The 5,110-nt window shown below is 36.3% G+C and overlaps 1 long non-coding RNA gene across 1 annotated transcript; it reads right to left on the bottom strand.

Moving 5' to 3' along the window:
* Positions 1–316: 316 nt before the first annotated feature.
* Positions 317–860, bottom strand: LOC135744996 (uncharacterized). Its single transcript, XR_010530917.1, has 3 exons — positions 721–860; positions 570–614; positions 317–450 (listed from the first exon to the last, which is right to left on the bottom strand). It is a non-coding gene; the product is annotated as an uncharacterized lncRNA (long non-coding RNA).
* Between the last annotated feature and the right edge of the window lie 4,250 nt (positions 861–5,110).

Raw genomic sequence — 5,110 nt, 5'->3', positions numbered from 1 at the left:
TACACTTTTACCACAATAAAACCATGGTTAATTTTTGTAAGGGCCAGTGATTCAGCTTGTTAACAGCACATATCATCATTACTCTATTTTCCCTTCATTCATTACCAGATGTGAATTGTAACATGTACAATTCTAAAAAAAAAATTAGTTTACTTTTAGATAATGCTTAATGAGTTTTATTAGTTGTTGATGGAGGATGAGCACCCACTGGCAGACACATAAATCAAAACTTACAGTAGAGTGCTGTATGACCTCTATTATAGAAAATTGAAGATGACTAAAAAAAGATATCTTTTTTTTTTAATGTTCTTACCTTTCCATAATGGCAATGTCTGGAGTCCACAAAAAATCTTTTTCAGCTATAATTGAGAAAATGCCACAAAACTCTGAGGGGACCCACAAAGAACCGTTTGGTATTTCACGTGACTTAAGGACGCCTTTATGCCAAGTCTGCAAAGTGATTAAACTTTAAGATTATTAAAACTTTACCCTGCTATAATGATTCAAGACATAGTTTTGCAAATTGAGTAAAACCGTATGTGGAGTAACAACAGTTTTGAAATACTTACAGTGACAAGTCGTATTTGTGTTGAGATAGTCTGGGCATTTTCATTCTGTGATTTAAAGCAAATGTTTAGTGATAAACCTACAACTGCTTCACATCTCACATCCATACTGTTATGAGCCACATGAGAAGAGTAAATAATGCTGGAGTCATACCACATTTGTGAGAGCGGTCACAAACAAGTCCAGATTAACATCACTGGGGCCATCATTGATAAACATAGGCCGCATGTGGTTAATTGCATTGCTACTATCCAACAAGCCAAGCTCTTTGGAAAGTGCATCATAAGCTTTAAGATAATCTGGAAACGTGCATAAATCTTTATAAGCAGACACCAAACCTGAAAAAACAACACTTTATATAACACAGCTCAATATCATCAAAGACAATTCATGCTCCTTTTTAAAAGATTCAGCATTTCACATCTTAACTATTTTTTTGTCTCAGACCACAGAGACAAACCAAAACAAATGTACACTTTAAAGTTTTACAGAAAACTAATCATTAGGGGTTCAAGCACGAAGTTATTTTCGAGCTTAAAACTAACTAGTCCTAGGTTTTTCGCCCAATTAGAATCAATCGAGTGCTGAAATATTCCTTGGAGTTCAAATATGAAAAGTTAACAAAAAACAGTTGAACTTTCGACTCACCGTCGGCACACCATTGCATAACGCCTGAAGTGCGTGAAGCTGCTTGGACTTGATTGGCTATAACTGGGGACAAGAATAAGGTATCAACACCAAATATGGTACATAAATACATGGGCCTAATCTGGGGTCACGTGCAAAAAAATGCGCTGACTGATCACTAGTTGGCGCTACAGCAATGGCAAATGTGTTGATGCTTATAACTCCCACAATTCGAGTCCAAATGTCAAGTGCTTTAAATCACTGGAATCCTTGGCTCAAGACAAACAAAATGTATATTTCTAATTTCATTTCCGTCATGAAAAAATTTTCGGTGAACTATCCCTTTAAGGGTAAGTCGCTTTGGATGGAAGCGTCTGCCAAATGCATTAATATATCCTGATACTTTAATGATGTTTAAAGAATGTATACAATTAAAATAATATTTCCAGTGATGATCATTTTCATAAAATGATAAGACATTTTTATGGCAAGTTATGATGCAATCTCGAAGAGTTATATCTTCCAATTTGAATAAAATAAAGAAATTTGGGGCTTGTTTATATAATTTAAACTTGCAAGCCGCGAAAAAACATCATAGAGACATGCTTGTTGGTTTATATAATTCATACTGGGTGTCAAGATCCTAAAACCCTTGAACCCCGTTATACGCTGCTTGCAGGTATATTTATTACTATATTCAGTTCACGATAAAATACACAATATTAAAACTTTTTATCCTATATTACAACTATGTATAGTAAAGTGAACACTTTCAATGTGTTTTTATCTGCAAAACTATACAACACAATAAAATGAAACACAGACTATGACTATAATACAGAGCTTAAAAGAGACTTACAAACTGATCCAAGACACATAAATAGCAGGTGTAGGTACATGGCGGGCAGTCAGAGATACCTGTGGTGGAGGATGAAGATTGACTCTGAAACACATTATTGTCATTTGCTCATATTTATACACTGAGTGAGAAACAACGCTACACCTCCTACCTACAGAATCTAATTTTCCTATAGGAGTAAAAATACAAAATGATACCTGTTTGAAAGACAGGGATGCGCACCTGTCAATCAGCTTTTACATAACAGAGCGAGGCCAGAGACGAACGTGCTCTTAAACAGGAAATAATATTTGGAATAATGGGTGCATCTTTGAATAACTGTAAGAATACATTTCATTTAAATATAATTTTTTTATCATATAAAGTTTTAAGAGATAATAATATGTTTTCCACTTGTCCATTTACCTCAGAGTGTTAGTATAATATAATTTAATATTATTTCAGTAATATTGCTGTTTTTCCAGTAATAATAATACAATTTACATGTCAATCCTGCTTCCTTCTCTGTTTATTCATTTCATTATGCTTTTATGTTAAGTTATGTCAGATGAAACAACATTGTGATGAAACAAAGTGGTTTTCGTCTGCATCACCACATATCTTAGGAAAAGGACTCTGGATGGTATTTATTAATCATCGTTGAAAAACAGTAAGGCATTGCGGAAAAGTAGGAAGACTAAAAGAATTAAAACAATGTTTTGGTTTATTTAGCTTATCAACAACAAAGATATTAAGTCAGAGATTAATTTTTGCAGTGTAGTATGTTTGGGGTTATAAAGGAGCCATGCCATGAGAAGTTTAATAAATTCCGGTTTAATGGTATGACCCAGGGCAAGAAACCAGTGTCCAGTTACATCTAACATAACCACTTATTTTGAAAATCCTCATTTGTAATTGAAAGGGTATTATCATTAGAAATGTCCCTATCCAAAGGGATACATTGCAGCTGCAGGCAGTCTGTTAACATGATCACAGTTTTCTCTGTCAAGTTATGCAAAATTAAACCACTTCTGGTCATTGTACCTATAAAACAAATATTTAAAAAGAAATAAAAATATTCCATTAAGTACGCCAAACCACCAAAACGTTTGTTCTTTACACCAAGTGCAGCAGGCAAAGACAAACAACTATTGTGAGAATTTACAATGCATTGGATTAAATGATGGACTCTCCAGTTTCAAGGTATTGTGTAATTTTGTTTACTTGTGAACACACACTCATCTTTAGAACTAAAGCTGAAGAGCAATGAGAGACTTTTTCCTCATGGGAGGAGGCGATTCAGTGAATTCAGAGAGTATTTAGACCCCCTTCACTTTTTTTTCAAATTTGGTATTTTGCAGCCTGATACTACAATAGTTTAAATTCATTTTGTTTCTCATTAATCTACATTCAGTACCCCAATTGATTGAAGATGATAAGGAAAGGCACATACGGTACCTCTCTATAAAAGCCCTCACAGCTGATAATGCATATCAGAGAAAAAACCAAGCCATTAGGCACAAAGGGACTGTCTGTAGAGCTTAGACAGGATTATTGCAAAGCACATATCCAGGGAAGGCTTGAAAAATGTTTGCTGCACTGTACGCTCCCAAAGTCACTGTGGCCTACATTATTCTCAAATGGAACATGTTGGGCACAACCTGGTCACCTGGCCAAACTTAGCAATCGTGGCCTTGATAAGAGAGATGACCAAGAACACTATGGTCACTTTGACTGAGCTTTAGAGATTCTGTGTGGAGAAGACATGAAAGTCCACTTTGACTTTGCTAAACAGCACATCAAGGACTCTCAGTCAATGGGGAACAAGATTGAACAGTTTGGCCTCAATTCTGAATTTCTGGAGGAAACCAGGCATCGGTTATTAACTGGCCCAATATCATCCCAAAATGGAAGTATGGTGGTGATAGCTTAAGTATGTTTTTAGCAGGATGGACTGGGAGGGTTGGGGAAAGCTGAATGGAGCAAAGTACAGAGATATCCTCAGACTGGGCTGAAGGTTCACCTTCCAACATGGCAATGACCCCAAGCACAAAGTCAGAACAAGGATTTGCAAAGAAGAAAGAATTCATTTTTAAAAGTATGCATAGAATCCCAACTATAATTGAACGTACTCCAGAAACCTGAGAATTGCGTACATAAACCAAACTTGACATTTGTAGAACTAAGTACGCACACCTGCATGCAATTTTAACCTTACTGTATAAATCACAGCCTACCTGATAATTTGCCCTTTATCCACCCCCATTAACCATATATAGACAATGCAAATTACCTCACGAATGGCCATGCATATTAAAAGAGGAAGTTAATTAATGGTCTTTAAAACAAAATCATGGCAGCAACGAAAATTTCTCAGAGGCAGAAATAGGTTCTTGATGAGGTGATGAGGTGGACAAGAGAAAAGCTATTTTGTTTGGTGGCCACAACAGCGGCATTACCAGTAGGAAGAAGTGGCAACATATTACTGCTGCGGTTAAAGTAGAGCGACACAATTAATGTGATTACCATAATAGCAGATGAGCGTCAGCAAATAAGGGTTTTGCTTTGTGACATTGCATCTACTTTAAAAGATATTATCAAAAAATTACCTTTGCATGTTTGTTCTTTACAAATGATGCATTATTTCCTGACATAGCCTTGCTCCCTGATAATGTCCTTCTTGGTGTGGATCAGGCTCATCATGCTGGTGTTGTAATAGGTCGGGGGGAATAGGCATTCCATTCCTTTGTGCAATGTTGTGTAGAATGGCACATGCAATGATGATCTTGCATACTTTTTTGATTAATACGAAAGTCAACCACCTGAAGCATCAAGACAAAATCATGTACACTTGAGAAGGCCAGTGGCTCTCTCAACTACTGAGCACACATGAGCGCGGGCATCACTGAAGTGCATTTCTTCTGTGCTCTGAGGATTTAAGAATGGGGTAACTGGATTTACTTACTCAGAAGCCAGCAATCGTGAACATCACCTGCCTTAATTCTATTCCCTACACTGCTGTGTGTTAGAATAATAGAGTCATGTGTAGAACAATACCAACCTTTCCATTCAGTTAGG

The sequence above is a fragment of the Paramisgurnus dabryanus genome, chromosome 3 (genome assembly GCF_030506205.2).
Source record: "Paramisgurnus dabryanus chromosome 3, PD_genome_1.1, whole genome shotgun sequence".
Classification (NCBI taxonomy): Eukaryota; Metazoa; Chordata; class Actinopteri; order Cypriniformes; family Cobitidae; genus Paramisgurnus; species Paramisgurnus dabryanus.
Note: the sequence above shows the minus strand (reverse complement) of the source record. Positions and strands in the feature narration are given on the sequence as shown.